The sequence below is a fragment of the Paroedura picta genome, chromosome 12, assembly GCF_049243985.1.
Source record: "Paroedura picta isolate Pp20150507F chromosome 12, Ppicta_v3.0, whole genome shotgun sequence".
Classification (NCBI taxonomy): Eukaryota; Metazoa; Chordata; class Lepidosauria; order Squamata; family Gekkonidae; genus Paroedura; species Paroedura picta.
Genome location: NC_135380.1, coordinates 13,051,077 through 13,074,422, shown reverse-complemented (window position 1 = coordinate 13,074,422; position 23,346 = coordinate 13,051,077). Strand labels below are relative to the sequence as shown.

The window sequence follows — 23,346 nt, the reverse complement described above, 5'->3', positions numbered from 1 at the left end:
AACTGAATTTCATGGCAGGTCATCTGGCATGAAATTTCCACAAACTTGCACTTGCCAGTTTTTGAATGGATACATTTCTAGACAGATTATCTCTGCTCAATCTAAATGTTTACCAAAGTTCAAAGCAAGAGGGGGCAGAACTGAACAAACTGAACCAGTTCCTTTGGCGGCTATACGTTTCTGACTACGGTTGGGCACAAACCAGCTCATAAGCCAAAATTCATCATGAATTTGACGCCATTAATGCCTTTGTGAGCCATTTAAACCATCCCCCCTTTCAAGTGGGGGGAAACAAAACATACCATAGAAATGGCTGCCAACCCTTTCAGCCTAACAGCAAACCGGCATGCCTACCCTGCTGTTAGGCTGAAATGGCTGCCAGCTATTTCACCAATTGATTTTTTCTTCCTCCTGAAGTGAGAGGGAGTGTAAATAATCACAGGAATGGCTGCCATCTATTTAAACCTAACAGCGTGATGGGTCTGTCCATCAGCTGTTAGGTTTAAATGGCTGGAAGCCATTTAAACTATCCATTTTTCTCCCTTCACCACTGTCATTTCAGCAGTCTGTTTTACTTCCCACCCAAGCAGAAGAGTGAAATGGATGGTTTGAATGGCTGACAGTCATTTCAATGGTCCATTTCATTTTCCCCCGTGCTGCTAAGCGGGGAGAAGAAAAACAGACCAGCCCGAACTGGACAGTTCATTTGAGGGCTTTTGGTTCGGCTCGGCTCGGATATTTGGTTCAGAAATAGCAGTCTCCTAAATACTCCACCTGTACAGAAATCCTGCAGTCAGAATTTCATCTAAGGATAGCAAGTGAAGCGGTATAACCCCAGTGCTAAAGCAAGTGAAATGCCTCTGTTTGTTTTCATGCCTCATTCAAGGTGCTGGGTTTGGCCTATAAAGGCCTAAACGATAGTGACCCAGGAATTCAATTGATTATATTTTTGCATGCGTGATTCTTCTGCTGGTAATTGGCAATGTTTCAATATTTTTTTAACCCTATGCACCCTTGGCAGAGGATCCTCCCCTCACCAAACAGAGGATCAGAGTTGCCAGGCCTTTCCTGGCTATCAGTAGAAGTAGGGGCTCCATCTCTAGATGTTGGGGCGAAGTTTGGGCAAGCCAATGACCTCAGTGGGGTGCAATGGTATAAAGCCAACCCAAAAAACCATCCATATTTCTCTAGAGGAACTGACCTCTGTAGCCTAGAAATGTAGCTGTAATTCAAGGGGATCCCCAGGTGCCACCTAGAGGCTAGCATCCTTAGTCAGGAAAGACCCTGCTTAAGATTCCATCTCACAGGAAGGCTAGTTAGCTCCAGAGCTCTAGAACAGCAGTCCGCAACCTTTCCATGGCTGTGGACCGCTGCCATGGGGTGGAGGGGAGGGTGACCCGGGCCCCGCGCATGTGCGGCAGCCCCGGCGCAAACGCGCATGCGCAGACTTGCTGTGCATGCACGTTTGCATTGCCGGCATGCCGGCGGCCGCACTTCCCTCTCCCCCCCCCTCCCACAGAAAGAAGCTTGCTGGGCTGATTTGCTCACGGCCTCGTGCTTTGGCGGCTGATTTGCTCGCGGCCTGGGAAGTTTCTCGCTGCACGGAGAGCGGGGAGAGGGAGCCGCGGCCCGGTGCCGAGGCCTTTGCGGTCCGGCACCGGGCTGTGGCCCTGTGGTTGGGGACCACTGATAAAGAGGATGGTGCAGAGTTGTTCTATCTTACCCTGGAGGGATGCACCAGAACCAATGCAATGAAATTAATTCAAAAGAAATTCATTCTAAACATCAGGAAGAAGTTCCTGACAGAGTGGTTTCTCAGTGGAAAAGGCTTCCTCGGGAGGTGGTGGGTTCTCCATCTTTGGAAATTTTTAAACAGAGGCTGGATTGCCATCAGACAGAGAGGCTGATTCTGGAAAGGCTCAAGGGGATGGCAGGTTACAGCAGATGAGCGATAGGGATGTGAGTCTCTGCATAGTGCAGAGGGTTGGACTAGATGACTATGAGGTCCCTTCCAACTCTATTATTCTATGATTCTACGTACGTATCCCAAATGGAGATGCTGTCCCTTCACAATTGTTAGGAACAGTTCACGTTTTAGAAATTCTACCAGTAATATGAGGCGAGAGAAAAGCAGAAAAACCTACTCTTGGTTGAGGCGGTCCACATTTTCTGTGAAAGCACCATTCCTCTTTGGAAACAAACTGCAATTAGCCTTGATATCGGCTTTAAATTGTGCGGAGGGAAGGGGGGTATGGAGCAAGCACCAGCGCCTGCATCTTCCCCAAAGAAAATTCTAATGAGGGTAAGTAGTTCTGCAGGAATTGTGCAAGACAAAACAGAAAGCTATAATGACCATTAGGCATTAATGACTTGTCTGGCAAACCCGTATTTAATAATTAAAATAATAAAAATGACCCAACCAGACACCCACAACTCTCTTGTGGGCCCATAAAGGCATCCTAGGGGGCTTCAGGCATCTTACTCCAATGGGCAAAATGAAGGATGGGACAGTTCGTAATTTACTAGGTGGAAGGAAGCCACACTAGCAAAAGGAGGAAAGGTTGAAGAATGGAAGCTCCACCAGTGGTGAACAACCATTTTCATAGGTTTCTCTTTCCCTTTTATTACAATATGCTTGATGCTTTTCAGAAGCAGAGAGAGAGAGAAAAAATTGATGAATTGCAAATATTATTGTAGCAGAGGATATTTTTTAAAAAATTAAGACAATACTACAAGTCCATCTTAGAACCAAACACCGTAATCTAGTTTAGTTTTCTTTTTAATGCAGAAATAGCCAAGCTATGCTTAACAAAATCTGAGGGCAGAAGGGTTAAACCCTCCCTCTGTTTTGGGCTAGAGAGAGAGAGAGAGAGGAAACATCTCCCACTAAAACACTCAAAGCACTGTAGGGGAAAACATGTGGGTACCACAAGGCAAACAGCAACTGAGGAAGGTGGGGTGAGAATTTGCATTGGAAAACGGTATAGGGCAGAGGTTAGCCCCCACCAGCCACAGCCTCAGTCCAAGCCCTCCCTTCCCTCCACATTTGCTTTTGCCTTTAAGACACTATAAGTAAGTAGTTAAGAGCACTGGACTCCAGTCGGGAGAACTGGGCTTTATTCCCCACTCCCCCATATGCAGCCTGCTGGGTGACCTTGAGCTAGTCACAGTTCTCACATAGCTGTTCTTAGAGCTCTCTGGGCCCCACTTAACTCACAGGGTGCCTGTTTGTTTGTGAACCACTTTGGGGTGCTTTCAGAAAAGGGGGGTGCACAAATCCCAGCTCTTTTTCTCTTATAGACATTCTGTTCTGTACAATTTGAGCCTCACCATCCGTTTTCTCCAGGGCAACTTATTCCTGTAGTCTAGAGGTGAACTGTAATTCCAGGGGATCCCCCCAGGAAAAACCAAAGAACCCCAGAGAGAGGGAGAAGCCCTAGCGCAGTCCTTCAGGCTTTGGCCTTTCCTGATTGCTGTGGCCTTCACCACTGTCATGGTAGAAGCTAGGAATGGGTGGTGGATATGTAAACTCTACTGCCGTACAACTGCAACTGGTAAAACATGGGAATTCCATGGCTTGGGTGAACACTGCCCTGTATTGAGAGATATCATGGGTGTGTCTCAAACCAGCCAATCGTCTTGATCTCAGCAACCCAAGAGACTAGTATCACCTCTGGAAACTGGTAGCAAGAAACATTCATGACCTCCAGGCAAATCAGGACTCCATATTTGACCACCATTGCCCTAATATGCCAAATACATCTCTGCTTCCCAGTTCATTGAGTCCACAGTGACAATTCACGTCCTCAGGCAACCCCCCCCCCAAAAAAAAATGGGTAGCATTAGCTTCAAGAGACAAAGTCAATCAGGAAGCAGTATTTCAAAGACAGAGAGATACGAAATTCACAAGCATAACGAATAAGACATCAGTCATTCCCAAGCACGATTCTTTTGCCTCTTCTAATACGGAGTGATCACCATGATCCCCTACAACAGTTTGAATTTTGTTGTTGTTGAATAAGCTGGTTCGGAAATGCTTTCGGATGCCTTTCTCCCTTTCTGAGCAGAACAAACACTGCTGCTTTTGTCCCAAACATATAATGCTAGAATCCGAACTACATATGCAGGCCTATAACACAGAGTTATAAAAAAAAAAAAGATTGTCATTACTCAGTTTTAATATCTGTTCCTTTGTATGGAAACGCAATCAATTACTTGCAAAAGCGAGCCCAGATACTAACCATCTCCAATGCGAGGATTTAAACTCAAAGGCACATCTCCACACAATGTCTATGAAGATTTAATAATAGTAAAATTAAAATTGTAACTGAAGCATAATGAAGAATTTATTACAAACAGGCGTGCAAAAGCCAAGATTGGCCTCTGCGGAATAGCGATCGCTTCGCAGCAACAGTAAACAATGCACAGAAATGCAACTTAATTATCTTCCCATTCAAAATGCACAAGCAGATGCACAGACAATCCTTCGAAGGAGGTTCAGGCAAGGAGGGGGGGTGCTTTGTAAAAGGGGCTGTCACACACCATCATTCCACAGGGGGAAAGTTCACCCGGAGCCTTTAGTCAAGTACTGGTGTGTGGCCAAAGCAATCAGATTTGTAACTGAAGCATAATGCTGGCGCCTTCCAAGGGGCACCACAGAGCGCCCTTTGCAAAACAGAGGATGGCACTGAGTTGTATCCCAATGCTACTAAATTTTAAGCACTAAAAAACCCTGTTCCAGCTGTTAGAGGAACATGTGGAACTTTGAAATAGGGCCAGAGGGTGTGAGCCATGCATTCAACTGTCTAGCGCAGGGGCTCATGGGGATTGTAGTCCATGGACATCTGGAGGGCCGCAGTTTGACTACCCCTGGTCTAGCGACATCATGAGAACAGGCAGGTTGGAAGAAGAAGAAGAAGAAGAAGAAGAAGAAGAAGAAGAAGAAGAAGAAGAAGAAGAAGAAGAGTTGGTTCTTATATGCCGCTTTTCCCTACCCAAAGGAGGCTCAAAGCGGCTTACAGTCGCCTTCCCATTCCTCTCCCCACAACAGACACCCTGTGAGATGGGTGAGGCTGAGAGAGCCTTGATATCACTGCTCGGTCAGAACAGTTTTATCAGTGCTGTGGTGAGCCCAAGGTCACCCAGCTGGTTCTGTCAAGTACACTTTTATGACATTTATTTAGAACGTTTTTATGCCAGTAACTTGTGCTCAAAAAAAAAAAAAATCAACCCCTTAATCCAAAGCCTGCAGAATAGAAATGTTTTGGCCTGGAATCTAAAAGAAAACCAGGTCCCAGGCAAGTGTCAAGGGGAAGGGTGATGTAAGCAAGGTGCCACTACCGACGAAGGCCCGTCTGGTTGCTGCTCACCTTACCTCTGAAGATGGGGCACAGAGAGCAGGACTTGTGAGAGGCAGATCTTAAATGGTGGGCTGGACAACAGAGGAGGAAGTGGTCCATCAGATATCCTAAGCAGAGAAAGCAGGGACTAAAGAGAGATCCTGATTTCCTAGTAATATCAGAAAAAATTCTGGTACAGCAAAGGCCCTCTAAATCAGGGGTAGTCAAACTGCGGCCCTCCAGATGTCCATGGACTACAATTCCCAGGAGCCCCTGCCAGCGTTTGCTGGCAGGGGCTCCTGGGAATTGTAGTCCATGGACATCTGGAGGGCCGCAGTTTGACTACCCCTGCTCTAAATAGATGAATCAAATCAAAATAACAAAAGAGAAGTTGAGGTTTGGTGGTGGAAGGTGGCCCCAAAATGCAACCAATTTAGGCTGACGTTTTGCAGGATGTTCAAGACAGAGTTGAGAAGTGGCTTGCCATAGCCTGCTTCTGCATCATGGCTCTGATATCCTCTGGCAGTTTCCCATCTCAATATTAACCAAGCCCAATCCTGCTTAGCTTCTCTGAACTGACAAGATCAGGCTAGCCTGGGCCATCTAACTCAGGACCTGAATGGACCCCCCCCCCCCCAAAGAACAGCATTTGTTCCTACAGGATATTTCTCCTCGCACACTTTATAGAACTAAGCAACCCTCCAAGATGCCAGATTGACATTTCCAGCAATTGTGCAACTGGAGGCACATCAATTTCAGACAGCAAGGGAATTCCAGAGAACACCAGAGCACATAACCAGGTCACTAACCAGGTCAGGGGATTTTCGGGTTTACGGAACGGAGAAAGAACAGAGCTTGGCTTGCAAAGCTGTGGTACATCAATTTTCTGAAGAAGAGGCTCAACAGGAAATACATGAAAACGAGTTCATACTTTCCATGCAAAAACCGCCGTCATATTAAAACAGGAGAAAGCCCAGAGAGTAGATTTAAATATACACAGGCAATGATTTTCATTAACTCCTTTCACCAACTATGTGTGTTAACTTTTAATTTGACTCATTTAGAATTTTAATTTGATAGTGCATGCATTAGAACACTTTGTTTATTTCAGTGGTTCTTTTCGCTGTCCTTCATAAAGAGGGTATGGAATAAAAATTAAATTAAGGAGTGTTTTGCAAAGGTGGGTGAGAAGCTGTGTTTTGGGAATTCAGTAAAAGGTTCTAAAACATCCCCTGGATTTCATTATCACTTTCCTACTTCGGTCTACAATACCTGGTGCTCAAAATTATGCTTAGCTTCGGGAAACAGGCTTCATAATTCCTTTAAAGCACAAAATTTTTTGCAGTATTTAAAAAAAAAATTAGGCAAAAAGGGTTTGAGTGAGATTAAAACCCATTCTGGTTGACCATATAGCTGAACTGAGTTAAGTAAAGGCAGGGGCCAAAATCTCTGATGGATATGAGCATCTTTCCCACAATTTATCATTGGAGTTTCACAGATTTTTTTTAACAATAGCTAAGGGGAGAATCAATTCTGATCTAGAGTCCTGAATTTATGGCAACCAATGTGTACATTAGAGGTCCCCAAGGAATATTGAAGGCTGGTCTAGCATAGGAGTCAAAGATCTCATAGTAGCTAAAACCCTTTACTGACATTATTACCTGCAATTTATACCCACCTCCCAATTTCCATCCATTTTCTCTTCCATCTGCACAAATTGTGTCCAAAGTAAGCATGCCAACGTGAATCCTATCAATCACTGACTGCCCAGACAAGTCACCATGGGCAGGGTTTGTATAGATATATAAACACTGCATGCATGTGCATTCAAAAAGGGCAGACCACCATAATCCCACTCCATGTTCAGACTATGCATTCAGGAAGACATTGTTATTTAGGACCAATCCGTGTTATTGCAGTTGGACACTGGAATTCACAGCCTTCCCCGCCTTCCCTGTGCAAGATGACATAGGGATTTATGGCCCGGCATTCATTCAGGATAGCTGCTAGAACAAGAACCCCTGCTGTATACACAACTGACAGGCAAGTGGAACTGAAGGATGAACTGGGATAAAAAGTCCCTGTTCTCTACGGAAGCGTTTCCTGTGTTTCTGATATAACATCACATCAAAAGGGCAAATGTGACTGGTTTGCTGACTCATTCCCAGGGGCCGATTTATACTATCTGGGAAACACACGTCTTAGTGAACGATGACTACGAGATACGCATCTCTAAAAACAAGGAAATATGTCTAGATACATACCACAGAGCTATATTAGCTGCAGCTCCTTGGCTCACGCTCAATGAACATTTGGCGCATGTCTCCCCTACACATCTGACAGTATTCAATAAACACCACATGTGGAACACAAATGTGCATCGGTACTTCTAGCAGACCTTGACATGCTTCGAGAGCCAGCTTGGTGCAGTGGTTAAGGGCAGGGGCCTCGCATCTGGAGAACCAGGTTTGATTCTCCACTCCTCCAGATGCACTCCAGCTGGGTGACCTTGGGCCAGTCACAGATTTCTCGGAGCTCTCTCAGCCTCACCTACCTCACAGGGAGTCTGTTGTGGGGAGAGGAAGGAAAGGCAATTTTAAGCCGCTTTGTGACTCCTTTGAAGAGCAAAAAAAGGGGGGGTACAAAAACAGTTCTCTCAGGGCTCTTTCAGCCTCACCTACCTCACAGGGTGTCTGTTGTAGGGAGAGGAAGGGTAGGCTCGACTTCTAACCAATGAGAGGATGGGACCAACTTCCAAGTGTAGGGGGTGGATTCTCTTAACCCTTTCCCTCCCTGATCCTCAGGCATGCAGTTAACAATATCCATAAAAAGCCAACAGTGTATCCTATCAGGGGTAGTCAACCTGCGGTCCTCCAGATGTCCATGGACTACAATTCCCATGAGCCCCTGCCAGCAAATGCTGGCAGGGGCTCATGGGAATTGTAGTCCATGGACATCTGGAGGACCACAGGTTGACTACCCCTGTATCCTATCATAGAGTCCAACCTAAAGCAGTCATTTCCCCAGAAATACTGACCTTTGTGGTTTGGATACCCAATGTAATTTTGTGAGATGTCCAAGCCTCACCTGGAGGCTGACAACCTCCAAAAGGACCAACATTACATGACCTACGGATGTCTGACATATCACCTGAAAGTCACAAAGGACTCAACGCATGTTTTATAGAGAAGGGGCTGTAGTTCAGTGGCAGAGCAATTGCTTAGTATACACAAGGAACCAGGTTCAATCCCAAATCTCCAGTTAGAGGCTGGTCCACAGAAGAATTAGCAAAGAGTGGATTGTCTGCAAGGGGAAAGACATCACTGAGTTGGTTGCAACCAACAGGGTATACAATGAAAACAAGAAAGTCAGATCGCTCGTCTTGACATGCAACAAGCAACTAGTGCTTGGGCAGAGAAGCCAAAAGTACAGCATGGAGAAAATGGCGTGCATTTATGATGGGGGGACGGACAGATGGACTTGTAGAGAAGCATGTCCTCACAGCAGCTGTTCTTCAAAAGACTGCCCTCAGTTTGACATGGCGGGTTATTCTTCTGGGCTAGAAATATGATTCAGAAAGGAAGGGGAACATTTGCCAACTGCAGGATTGTGAGGACAGGCTGGTATTTGTCTCTTACACGACCATGGCATGGGTCAGGAAAGGGGGCAACTCCCTGCCATATATCGTCAAGCCATCCCCAGCTGGATTTGCGATAACATCAAGATTGCCTGGCCTCTTCACACCCAAGCACTATGCTATTGAGACCAGCTGGTCAGAGTTGCCTCATTAGATCTTCTCAATTGCCCTGGCTATGGCACATCAAAAACGTTTGCTAATTATAAATGGGGGGATGGTTTCTTGGGTGAGCAGCCTCATTGCTAGTCCTGACTTCTATCCACAAGGACTCTGGACACTTCGGGTAAGGCATTTTCTAAGAGACATTAAACTGGTGACCTCGCTCGGCTCCCAGCTGTAGGGGGAGATGAGACCAGTTAGGCTTCGTTCTCCTTTAATCTCTGTCGCACAATATACCTGAATCGTTACTCCAGCTTGCCGTAGCTTTAGAATATCTTTTAATAACACTTTCCCCCAAACATTTGGCTCTGGTGTGTTTTATTGGCCCCTAAATCTTCCTCACAAGGATGCAAGCTTCTGATAATTGCATGGCCAAGAAAAGTGGGCATGGAGTATTGTTCTGCTTCTCATTTGCTTACATATTGAACTTTCCCCTTTCTACAAACGGGGAAATCTTAGCAAACTGAGATCCGCAAATCACTTGGCACGTTTGAGAACATTATTGACCATACACCAAGTCAAGATACAGTAACATTATCTTGTACGGACATCTGGATTCATCACAGGCATTCTAAATGAGTCAACCTCCAAAATTTAGTCACTTCCAGCTGCTTTCCAGGGAAAAAAGTCTTCTGTAGTGAAATGGTCTAGCACATATTTGTTCAAAGGCAGCCATGGGGTGGGGGGCTGTTTGCTAAGACTATCCTGCTAGGGAGCCCTGCTAAAGAAAGGTTTTTTTGATCAGACTGTGTTGCAGGCAAGGTTGAGGGCACGCCCTCAGAGTTCAACATCTGCACCCTGCGGCAGTGAAGATGCAGAGCTCTAGAAATGTTTCAAGTGTTTTTGGTGCGTTATGTGATTAGAAAGGCACCTGTCAAAACAAACCCTATTCATATCCTTTTTCACACGCACCCCCCAGGACGTTTTCAGCATACAGCCCACATCAGTATCTCACTATTTAAGGCTATGAACTAGATCAGGCTTCCCTGACCAATGGTAAAGAGATGTGGAGGTTTTCAAAATGGTGGCTGGGGAGAGCCCTCCTGTTTGTGGCTGACATTTCCAACTCCGAGCAAAGGGGGGAGGGAGTTTTTATATTTTTAAAGAAATATCTACCCTTTTTTGAGCAGGTTGACCAGCTCCCTCCCAAAGTGGCCAATGATGGGCCTGGAGTAGTCTTCGTGAGAAACAACCCCCTTCAAACGACCTTCAACACGTCTAATTTAATGTATCACGTTTCTTCATCCCTACACTCAATCGTTTGGATCCATCATCTCTTTTCTACCTAAGCTGGAATCCGTGAGCTGTATTTTACGGACAAGCCAATAAGAGAGGAAGGAAGGGGAGAAGCCTTACATGACCCACCTCCTGACTATAGACTGTCATTTCTCATAGTTTATTGTCTACCTTGTTTCCCCAATCAGGGGCAACATTGATGCTCAGAAATAAATGTCCATATGAATTGAAGCTAATGATTTGCTTCTGAGGACATCCTCTGGAAATCTCTCTGCAGGGAGTCACTGGTCCCAAACCCTCTGTTGCACTTTTTATATACAAATTAGGCATCTAGCCCCCCACCCCACCCCACCCCAACAACTCTCTGGGTTCCGCAGGGCCTACAAGATGGAGCTCTTCTGCCAGACATTTGGTTGAAGCTGGGCTGAGATTGGGGTAATAAGATCGGGTGCCCCCCCCCACTTCTTCTTGTAATCTATACCCCCCTAGGCCAACATTGCCTGGGATCAGCTATTTGGGCATTTCAACTGGGAATGGAGGAGTTGAGGCGCTGGGGGGAAGGAGCAGAGTAGGGGATAAATGCTTGCCACCATCAAATGGTATTTTGTGTGGGGTTAAATTTTTGTTTTTAATGTAAACTGCCACGAGCTGGCTGGGCCAGTGGTGGTATATATGTCAAATAATAAGCAAACAAGCAAATAATTTCAGCCTTATTTTTTTCCCCTCAGCCATTCAAATCGTTGATGTGCTTTGCGCTATTTTACTTGGTGGGTCTCTTTACACTCTGAAGTTCTAAGCGCTCACAAGCTTGATTCACAATGTGTCAGGCAGAAATGGTATAACTTCACTTACTACTAATTGGATCCTGCAGAACCGAGTCTGGCATCTTTACGACATATTATGGTATGCAGGGATTGCAGGGAGATGTATAATTGTGTGTGGATAGGTTTATTTTAGGCCTCCAATTATGTCTTTCAGCAGTCTCTGCCGTCCTATTTCACCCTCCCCTCTCTTTTTGTTTCATTATCGGATTATGAGGTGTTCCGAAATGCTCAGCAAAACACTCTGGAAAACCATGTGTGGAATGAAGAGTTAAAAGCCGAATAAGTACGCTCCCAGCCAAGAGATATTAATATTTCTTAAACTTTTTCTGCGGCAATCATTCTCTTAAATTCCTAAAATTAAGAACATGGATGCGGGAATATTGGTTTGGTTCCTGAGAGGAAGGCCTGGTTTGGTTCCTGAGAGGAAGGCCGTACAACAAGCTTTGGGCCACTATGAACTATAGTAGCTGGCACCCATTTGCATGAGGACCGCACCCCTCAGCCACAGAAATGGCCGCCAGTCTCTACAGCAGGGGTAGTCAAACTGCGGCCCTCCAGATGTCCATGGACTACAATTCCCACGAGCCCCTGCCAGCGAATGCTGGCAGGGGCTTCTGGGAATTGCAGTCCATGGACATCTGGAGGGCCGCAGTTTGACTACCCCTGCTCTACAGCATGTAGCCACTGACAACACCATTCATGTGTCCACTAACACAAATGTGAAACCAAGGAGGGGCAGAATAGAGAGGTGGAAAGTGGCGATTGATATATAAACAGAACTTGGCCCTAGGGGCCCAACAAGCTGCGCTGGAAAAGCCATGTGTATGTATTCGTGAGTCTGCCCACAGAGAGGATATTAAAAAAAACTTCAAAAAAGAGTATATGGGCGAGGATAGCAAAAGCCTCCAACTTTATCTGCAATTCTCTATTTCAAACTTTCCTCCCGGCCCAAATGTGATGCCAGACTCGATGATACAGGGTGGTAAGAAATGTACTTGAAGCAAGGCATCTCCAGCTCTCCAGCTAAAAAGATTAAGTAACAGGTATAATGAAAGACCTCTACCTGGCTTTCTGGAGACCCACTGCCAATCTGAATAGACAATATTGATCTTGATGGACCAATGGGCCATCAAAGCCGGAATTGTCTACTCTGGCTGGTAGCTGCTCAACATTGTGTCCGGCAGAGGTCTTTCACATCACCTCTGACCTGATCCTTTCAGCTAGTGATGCCATGGATTGAACCTGGGATCTTCTGCATGCAAAACCAATTCTCTACCATTGAGCCACAGCTCTTTCCTTAACACACCATGCTAATGGACTTAGATGAGTGTAACTCAGCTCAGGATTGTTCTGTCAGTATTGTAGGGATTATGCTTTAGGGATTATGCTACACGACTTCCTGTTTGCCATTTTAAGACTTGGCAATGCTGTATATATATATCAAGCATGTTATCGAATATGGGCAAATACATGTATTTATTATAAATAAATTAAAAACATAGGCCCAAATAACAGCCTCAGTTCGGAACAAAATCATAGAATTCTATCAAATGTAGACATAATTGCAACCCTAACCACATATGTTTTGGCTAAATGGCCTTCTTCAGAGGTTAAGCGTAGTAATTATATAATTGGCTCCAGACGTTGCAAAGTTAATACAAAAGTTTCTAAAAATTGAATGTAGCTGAATTTGTTATCATCAGTATCTGTGACACAAGACAAGAGATAATTTCAGAGGCCTCATATTAGATAAACTTCTGCCCTGGTTTAGTACACATGTCTGGTTTAGTACACATGTCTAAAACACATGTTTAGTACACAGTACAACAGCTAGTACAACAGTATACCTTCCAGTACATGTTAACTATGGGGATAATGCAATATGCGGCTTGTGACCTTAAGGTGATGTACAAGAATAAGAATACATGTTAGTTGTAAACTTCACGGACATTTCTTTTCTAAACAGAAAGCTTGTAGTATATAATAAAATGTGGTATTTATTTTTTCTTTTCTATGTATTCTGTTAAAATAAACTGTTAAAAAAAGGAGAAAGAAAACCAGTCCTCCCTTGAAACACAGAAAGCATGACCCTTCCCACCACATCAGCAGACAGTGTTCAATCCAAAGTGTTTTTGGCAATTAATGTGTTGCCACTGCGTAAACTCAGACATTATGCGCACAATTCAAACCTAGTGCATCTTCATATAAATACAAGGAAAGCTGCTGGACGAAGCAAATGAGCCAAAGGCTGAAGAAATGTGTCCATGATGGATACTAAGGACACTGGATAGTGGCAAGGAATAGGCATATGCTCCCTCATTTACATCTACCAGCCAAAACAAGAAACAGTGTAATATTCTTGGGCAACTATCTGCAGCTTTCAGAACTAAACATGTTTCTGAATTCTTCCCCAACTGGAATTCTGCTCAGAATATGCTTTTTTCCCCCAACGTGGGCTGATTGTATCATGCAAAGTGGCCTTTTACAACATATTTTTCAGTGCAATGTTCAGGAACGGAAAAGGGGAGATAATCCATTTCAATATGCATTGGGACACAAGTCCATCACTACAGAAATTCTATAGAGCTACAGATTCAACATGTATCCAACAGATATCCCATCGTTTCCTGCATTCCGCAGGGGGTTGGACTAGATGACCCTGGAGGTCTCTTCTGACTCTATGATTCTATGAAATGTGCATCCATGTTCACATCTAAACAAGTCCAAGTTCGCCAGAATTCTCAGGGAAGGGAACTGAGGGAATGCCTGCCACAGCAGCACTACAGAACAGGCTCTGAATGGGGTGAGTTAGGTTCATCAAACCCTAATTAAGAGTAGCCCTGGTGGATCAGACCAAAAAAGTCTACCTGTTCTGCTACTCTGTTGTCAAAACTGGTTGAGACAGGAAGCCCACAAGCAACCTGGAAAGCAACACCATGTGCTACTCTTGCCCCACAACCAGCAACTGGCATTCAATGACTAGGTTTCCAGGTCCCCTGCAAGGTCACGATATCTCCTGCCAACAAACCCTGTTGACACTCAGAGTAGTGCCAGGGAAAAAATAGAAACCGTAAGTGACATGTGGTAGGTCTAGAAGTGGCTGAAACCCTTATAGTTTTATCTGGAAGTAATGTTGTGCCATTGCCAACATCACGTGCAACCGCCATGTATCAATCCCCAGCCCACCTGCTGGTTGCCAGCTCTCAGCCCAGCAGCCCCATCAAGGGCCCATTCCACACACAATGCACTCGGAATGTAGATGTTCCTGTTTCGCACAGGAAAATCCAGCTGCAAAAGCACACTGGAAGTGCATTATCCAACGTGTGTGAAATGGGCGCTGGAGTGGATCCCACCATCCTGCAAAGTAGACTTCTCCAGCTTAAGAAGCCTGCAGACTTCAGACAAAAGGAAAGACATGGTAAAAATACTGTAATAAATATATAAAGTTTGCTCAGTGGAGTAGCAGGACCTGGGTAGGATCCATCCCATCAGCTCTGAATACGGAGCTTTTATCAAGCCATCCTGGAGAACAGCCATCTACAAACCCTCTCCCCCAAGAATTTCTGCAATAGCTTTTAAAGCTGTCTAAGCTAGATCTATCGGCAGCTATTTTCACCATCCGGTGGCAACAAAATCCATAAATTAACTATGAGTCTTACCTACCTCTGTTCTTAGAAATTACAGCCAGGGCACAGATGTGAACGGGCACATACGTGCACAACACACACACACACACACACACATGTACAAAAACAAAGCATCTCCTCCTGCCACTAAAAGTTGTTCCCTACAAAATAAAAGAAGCTGTTTAAATGTCTCCTTTCCAAGCCAGCCCCACAGAGCCAGAGCTGAGAATACATTAGCCTTTAATGAAGTGAAACTCTCATCTTGCTGGAGACACCTCATTTAGCGCAATTGTTTCAGAGCCATTACAGAAAGACAATTACAAGGAAGCGGCGAGAGTAATTGGAAATGCTGGCAGGAGTTGGGCGAAATGATAATAAATAAAAATATTCACCCTAATAAGCTTCCAGGAGGGGGTGGGCTGAAGAAAATCAACATAATTAGAACTGAACCTTGGCAAGGAAAAACAGACAGCAGGGTGGCAAGTGCTCAACATGTACAGGAAAGGGGGGGGAGAGAAAAAGTGAAATGAACTCGATTATTTACTTGATCTTCAGATCTCAGTGCCGGGATGACCCCCAGAGAAGCGGCTTTCCAAGAGGAGGAGGAGGAGGAGGGAGCTGCTGTCTGCACAGGAAAGACGCAAGGTGCCAAAAACGATTACAAAGGACTCCCTTTAAAAGCCCAGCCACAAATCAGCTTTGCAGCTGTCCGTGTTTGCGGCCTGAAAGATGAGAAACGCGCTATTATTTAGGATGCATCAAATTGCTTCGGAAACACACACACTCTCGACACACACACAGACACACAAACAGTAATGCCAACCTTTCCCGTTTTCTTAGTAGCAGAGCAGAAAGCCCACCTCCACCCCAGGTTACTCTGCCCAGGACAAATAAACCTTGCAAGCCCTGTGGAAAAAGCACCATTCTGGCCATAATAATAGATGTGATGCAAGATAAACCGTATGGTGTAAAATGGACAAACCGACCCACATTATTGAGTTCCATGTCTTCGTCACAGTTTAGCATGATCAAGAAATGCAACCTATAGCTGGCTCTACAGATTAGGGTAGGTTCTTGCTTGATTCTCAGTGTCTCTCAAGGAATTCCACTAGACCTCTATAAAGGCAACCAGGAGCAACAGGGCAGAACAGGAGGCAAAATCTAACTCCTGCATAACAATGGGAAGCCCAGCCTCCACTGACAGGGATCCCGGCTGCATATGCATAGAACACAAAGACCCACTCCCACTCACTTGCCTGGATTGGATATTACCTGTCCCCCAGCCCTAATATCGCAGATTTGAAATCCTGAGGAGCAGGAGATAAAAATGGCCTCCGCACAATTATTCTCTAGGAATTTCCCTTAGCTTCTATGGCAAAGACCATAGAGAGCATGGCAGTCATTCTAGTGACATCACATCCTCCCCACATTCTTGAAACTGCCAGGAATGTGCTCAATATGCAACCTCCCCTCCCGCTGCCCCCTCCCCCCAAAATCTTGTCACTTACCATTTTTAAAAACCTGGCTGATTAGCTGGGTAGAGGGGTTGGGAAACGGTTGTCAATATCTGGGCACCATTTTATTATTTGTTGGATTGTTATTGATAATGAGAAAAGAAGAGAAGGGGAGTGAGTGGACAGCTTTTGCCTCCCTTTACAAAATGGCTGTTGCTCTCCTCAGACTCTCCAGTGGTTTGTCGACAAAGAAATGAGGTCAGCAACTGACCTCAGGGTACAATATAGGTAGTTATAACCACTACCTTTAGAACCGTGTATCTTAAAGTTGCCACTGGGATTTAAACTACAGTGAGACAGGAAATGAAGGCTGCCTAGGACAAAACATGAGTGGTTAAACTGCTCTTGGGTTGTCTGTGAATTTTGCCCCGTGAAATTCAATGCTTATTTGAAGGTCCTTCCTCAGGCCAAAGGAATTTCAAAGAAAGTTGAAGACTTTGTCTAAATCTCGGGATATATTTTAAGGATCCTTCACCCAGGCCTAAGGATCGTCCTCTGGCAGTTAACAAATTCTGGATATTTGATGCTCCTGCTCTAAAAGCACAGATTTGCAGTTGTGTGACTGGGAATCCTATTGAACAAGAAAGAGCCAGAAAGGACGTTCCGCAGAGCAGAGGTCCAAAGTCCAAAGTATCTATTCCTGCTATACATCCCACAATCTGGTCTTCCAACACAGCCATATCTTGGCTTTTATAGGAAAGACTTAATTTCATTTAAAAGTCTACACTGCTCTTAGCTTTAGGCGCTCTTGAACTATAGAACAGAACTTCTGAGTTTTTGACCATGAACATGTGCAAACAAAACAAGGAAGGCAAAGGAAATTGCCCAGATTATTTTTTAAATTTTTTTCTGTTATATTTAAGTAGGCCTTCCAATGGGTCAAGCTCCAGCCAATTATTCCAGCTACCCACATTTATTGTACCCATGCTACAGACACAACACATGCGAAATCCCTACAAAAATGATTCAGGTGCGAATGGCCGCTTCATAAATCGAAGTACCCAATCCTAGTCCTAGTTAGTATTGTCTGCTCAAACTAGTAGTAGTAGCTCTCCAAGGTCTCAAGCAGAGGTTTTTCACATCACCAACTGCCAGATTCTTTTAACTGGAGTTGCTGGAAATTGAACCAGGGACCTTCTGCATGCCGAATGCTCCACCATTCAGCCATACCCACTCCATAACTGTATTTATTCTATTTATAGCATTAAAAGGGCGTTTTGCCTCTGTTAAGAGTAGAACGTTGAACTCAGCATTGCTCATTCACTTTCAAAGCCAAAGAGTCTTTCCAAGAAATCTGTTTAGATTTATGCATAGAAATTCTACTTAAAATGGCCTTGCTTCAGTCCTGGTGTTATTTTTTCTGCAAATCTATGGACTTCAACCTTTCAAACAACGCATGAATCAAGTTGGCCAGATCTTGGTACATCTTAATATTTAAAGGGTTATGTGCATTTCTTTGCTACTAGATCAGCGGCTTTTAGCCTTTAATCCACTACCACCCACCACACAGGCCACACGTCGGAAACAAGCAGATAACAAAAGAGGCCTCCCGACAAGGGAACTTATTTATATAATTATATGCATGCATAGACAGATTTCATGTATGCTTCTAATGAGGCTTGTGCTGATGGCCACCAGCCAGCTAGCTGTTTAATGTCAGGGCTGGTTCCTGTGTGCTCTGTGACACTTTTTAAGGACTTGTGTGAGAAATCTCAAGTTCTGCCGTCTCCATCGACTACAAAAAGTGACTGGCAGTCATTGACTGGCAGGCTACCGTCAGCCTGTAAGACTTTTCTTCACCTCGGCCCCTTTTCCTGACATACCTCTTTGTAATTAAATGGGTGAGGCCTTAGGGGAGAGGCAGATATATACACTCTGAAATTTAAATTATCGTGAACAGGGGGCAAATTCCCCAACTATATAGACCAGGGATTTCCAACCAGGGTCCAAGGACACCCAGGGGTCCACAGGAGCTCTGGAGGGGGTCCACAACCTTTTCTGTTCTATGGACTCCACCAGAAGTTAGAGAAGTTAGTGACTTCTCTTGTGGTTTTTGCACCTGGGAGGGACTGCAACCTGCATGCTTTATACCACCTCCTATCTCTCCCCCCTCAGTCCTCCTCAGGCCTGGATGTTAACAGAGGCAGTGATGTCACTTCCGGTGACATTTCACTTCTGGGGCTCCTCAAAACATGATTCTCCTCCCCCCCCCCCCGGGGCTCCTCCATGGTGAAAAATGGCTGATATTGATAACATCCTGATCTCTCTCACCCGCATCTCATATAAGTCTTTGGGGCAAAGCCCATCTTGTGTCTGGTTCTCAGGGTACAATATGCGGCAAGGCAAGATCAGGGGCACAGGTCTCCTCTCCTCCACTAAGAAAGTATGAGGGGGTGGTTAGAATACGGGCCTTGAAGATGGGTTTGAACACAAACTGGCCACAAGGTCTACTGCTTGATCTTGAGCCTGTCCCAGTTTGTAAGCCTAATCACAGGCTTGTTCTGAGGAAAAGAAAATAGGATAACTCCATCCATGTATGTCATCCTGATCTGCTCAGACGAAGAATGGGAAATAAATGTAAGGAGTGGTTGAAAATTAATTCCAGGAAGGCTCAACGCTCTGACTCATCTTATTTTAGAAATTAAAAACATTAGATCTCCGCTAGATCAGACCAGAAGTCTGTCTAGCCTAGCATCGGGTTTCACATCGGGTTTTCACACAGTGGCTAACCAGTTGCCCTGGAGGACCAACAATTGAGGTATTTGTTTCACTCAGGGCTGTGATCTGCCTCGAACATCAGCTTCATATAAATCAAAAAGGAAAGCGCACAAGCTATTCATCTTTTTTTCCCTTTAAAACAAAAATTGAGGAATAGCACTACACACACACACACACAAAAGTCTTCTGGAGAATACAAGCAATAATGATCTATTATCTCCTGGAGTGGGGGGAGAAGCTTGGTAGATGTGCGGGGGGGGGGGGGTTGCTCTTCACAACGCTGTGCTGATAGCGTGTAGCCAGCAATGGCAGCGAACAGCTGGAGCAAAATGTGCAGTTGTTCAACTCCCACCTCTCACAGCAGATGTTGCTGCAGGGCGCTGATGTTCAGGAATGTGTGATGAGAGAAGGCTGAAACAACCGAAACTTGGATAAAAATGGAAATGAATTTCGGGCGTCACAATGCGCCTAGAATGCTACTAAAAATAAGGCTTGAAAATGGACACACAGCCCGGCGCCTGCTGGCCGGAGACAGTAAAGAATGCCTCCAGCTCTCCGGCCAGTGCTGGGAATGTGCCTTTATCTGGAAAAGAACAGTAGCTAGACCTCAACCAAAGAGGCTAAAGGAAACATCCAAAGCGAAAAACAACTGGCGTGTGTTTGTAACTGCTGGGCCAAATCCAGTGCCACAAAACAATACCGTTCTAGCTCTTGCTTGGCCCAGTGTCAACCTACAGATTTCGCTAAAAGCCTCCCATGAGCGATGGATTTCCCTCCTCCTTGCTAGAGATTACAGCGGCGGAATTCCTATTGATTGGTGCTCCAAACGGCTATTTTCAACTACTACTCAACAGGAGTGGAGTGAGATACTCTACGTCGGGGGTAGTCAAACTGTGGCCCTCCAGATGTCCATGGACTACAATTCCCATGAGCTCGTGCCAGCAAATGCTGGCAGGGGCTCATGGGAATTGTAGTCCATGGACATCTGGAGGGCCGCAGTTTGACTACCCCTGCTCTAGGTAGACATTTGGGCAGCATGAACAATTAAACTGGCTCAGGGATAAGACGAAAAGGATTTCTAAGGAGACTTTTGGCAAGAGACTCTTGGCCTGGCTACAAAAGGGTTCTCTTGTCTGAAGGAGTGCAACAAGAAAGGCTCCATTGTGCCTGACCTCATTACTAGCAATTAAGGAGGAATTCCTGGGTCTGTGTACAGTGGTGTACTCATGAGTGTGCATGTGTCTGTGCGTGTGAAGATGATAAATACACCCTTTTTGCGTGCAGGAATACAAGAAATAAATATGAAAGTTTGTTTGCTTTTTCCATCCCGTCAAACAGTTTGGCAATGGAATCCTCAAACTATTTTGATTAAAAAGCAAATCCACCCCCATCCTGAAACAGCATGACTATTCTGGGTTTGTCAGCCCCTGCAACTTAAAAACAACAACAACAACAATATGACCACCTATCTTTCTCCTGAATTCCCCCCTCCCCCAACCCACCAAGCCTAGAAAGGTAGCAGTGTTGAAAAGGGAAGGTACAGAGATTGCGTTTACAGTTAAACCCAGAAAAGTAGTCCTCCCCATCCACTACAGAAGTTTGATTTAATCTGTCCATCAAGTGATGGTGGTAGTGGGGTCCTAGAAGGAGAAGGCATCTTCTGCACCCTTTGTGTTCCTAGTCTACCTCAACAACTAGCTGTCGTCACCACTCTGAAATGCTTCGAGAGCTTTAGACGTAGGCCTATTCCGCACACATAGGATAATGCACTTTCAATGTGCTTTAGCAGATGGATTTTCCTGTGCAGAACAGGAAAATCTACTTCTAAAGTGCATTGAAAGTGCATTCTCTATTGTGCGCAGAATAGGCCCTAGACAAGCACAGAAGGCATGTTTACCATCACAGGCACTAGGTGTTTCAGGTCACTGGCAGGTCCTGCAAAATGCGTCAACACGAGTAGAAACAATGTCACCCTCTGGCTCACAGCTCTGCCCAACCATGATGGCAGATATTTCCTCAAGGTGTTTGATGCCACTTAGAATCTCAGTGACAGCAGGCAAAAGAATCCATTTCAGAGGATTATGGGGATTACTCTCTGATCTGGGATTCTAGATTAATGTTAGGAGGAGAAGATGTGGGAGGCAGAAACCAACTGGCCTATCAAAAACGCCTTGGATGTGGAGAGCCTTGGCTCTCGATGAGAGAGGATCAGGAGTTATGTTTAGCTCCTGGGACATGTGCTCCGTGTGAGGTTGCTTAGGGAGACGAGTCTGAAATGCTAAATATACACTTCAAAAAAGGCTTGGTGAGCGCAGCTACACATTCTTGCAGCCCCAGTGCAACAAACTCTCCCAGCATCCAATTCCTCAGGGGATTTTGCTTCCTCTTCACCTGGCATGTACTAACCACCTGGCATGTACTAACAGATCTGGCTTTACAAAATGTTTTAAAAATTAACTGTTTAGCAGAAACCTTGATACTCTCTTCTTTAGCTGTGCATCTTACCAGTAGCCGAAACAGAGGATGCTGGGATGCCTGTATGGAAGCATAAACTAGTATCTTACCAAGGCAGACCTGATCATAAACCTTTGTGTCTTTACCCTAGTAGAAAGAAGGAATTCCTAACACCACGTCCAAATGACTCTGCGTGGGCTATTTTGCACACACAAGAGAGAGACACACATCCATCCTGCACTGGAGTGGTAGTGGTGGTGAAAATGGAGAAACAGACATATTTGTGGAATTGCTAAGATAAAAACTATACCTGTCTGAAGATTTTGTCAGTTTGTGGGAATGCATGTGAGGAAAAATCTTACAAAAACTGCAAGACAAGCTTACCTGTGCAAGACAGCTTCTGTCCTTTGTCTGGTCCCTTTAGAATAAAGGAAGGCTTGTCTGCCTGATGCGGACTCAGTGACTCATTCATTAAGCACTAGAGTGATCAGACCTTGCCTAGTGGGAAACTTTGTTGTGGGGACATGGAGGGGCCTGTCATGTCGACCATGGGGGCGATCACTTCCATAGAAAACCACAGAGGTTCTAGCAAATCCCAGAGTTATTTATTTATATTTATTTATAATTGAATTTGTATACCGCTGCTCCCATTATCAATAAATCCCCAGAATAAGTAAAAACAAGAGGGTAGATTAATACAAAAACTCCTCCCAACCTCACATGCAGTTGAACCGGTATGGCCTGGGAAACTGGAAACTGGAAAAGCAAGGTTGGATCAATCAGAGGGTCCAGGCCAGTCTAATACCTGGACTTGGAACTGGATTAGGGGGCGATCTGATCTCACTCCTCCGTACATCATCCCCGACCTCAACCAAACGCCTGGTGGAAGAGCTCCATCTTGCAGGCCCTGAGGAACCCAGAGAGTTCCGACAGGGCCCACAGCCCACAGAGTTCTATACATGATTTCTGGGCACAAACAATGCCAAGGTGGATTTCCCCCGCTCCCACCAGACAAATAGTGTTGTTGGCACTATTTGTTGGTTGTTCCCACCATAGTGGAAAGCTTGGAAGTCCTATTAGGTCCTTAGGCCTGTGTGTGTCTAAACATAAGTGCAACAAAAGGCTCTTTTCCCACAACATGGTGACCCTGATGGACATTAGCTGCAGATCCAGCTCTGATCGCTAGAATTAAAACCTCTCAAGATCCACCTTACCCTAGTAAGTGACAAAAAGCCCTTTTTAGAGAAGTGAAAATGAAAAATCACTTCAAGCCAAGGCAGTCTTGCAAGCATGAAAGCTTGGCTTTGTTATTGGGGTCGCGGGGGTTTCACTCTCGATGCCATCATGTGCTTCTTTAATGAAATGGTTTTTAAAAGAAAAAGAAAAGACGAGCAGTCACACAAAATGTGGCTAAATTCTTTGCCTGTCTAATAAAAGCAGCTCTGCCATGTCTAGGCTCTACAAAATACCTTCAAAAACACATCTTAAGCTGTCCCAACAGGTGGCCAGAAACCCAACACTTGGAGCAACTTGGCCTTATTGAATCTGTGTTAGTGAGAAACATCTGGCCGGGAGCCCAGAATGCTGCCCGGAACGGTGGGGGGGAGAGGCTGGGGCACCACTTCGACACCGGTGCGGGGCTTGTGAAACTGAAAAAACAAACAAGGCAGCCAATCAGAGACAGGAGGTGCTCGCTTCCTGACGTTGGCCTAGAGCAAATGCATTTGTGACCCTCGCCCTACAGGAAGCAAGGATGGAAGCCTCGGATAATTGGGAAATCTTTAGGGAATTCCCTTGGCAGCTCACTGTCTCTACATTTGCAACAAATCTGCAATGAAA

General features: G+C 45.1%; 2 protein-coding genes across 14 annotated transcripts in view; one reads left to right on the top strand and one right to left on the bottom strand.

Moving 5' to 3' along the window:
- Positions 1-23,346, top strand: part of TMEM218 (transmembrane protein 218) — a 364,259-nt gene that overhangs the window by 202,439 nt on the left and 138,474 nt on the right. The window lies entirely within an intron of this gene.
- The window catches only part of PKNOX2 (PBX/knotted 1 homeobox 2), a 358,017-nt gene that overhangs the window by 205,416 nt on the left and 129,255 nt on the right, over positions 1-23,346 (bottom strand). For 3 of the 13 annotated variants that reach the window (XM_077306328.1, XM_077306324.1, XM_077306329.1), the window contains one exon: positions 15,366-15,543. The exons of the other annotated variants lie outside the window; for them this stretch is intronic. The gene's annotated coding sequence lies outside the window, so the exon portion shown is untranslated. The remainder of the gene's footprint in view (positions 1-15,365; positions 15,544-23,346) is intronic. 13 annotated transcript variants of the gene reach the window in all.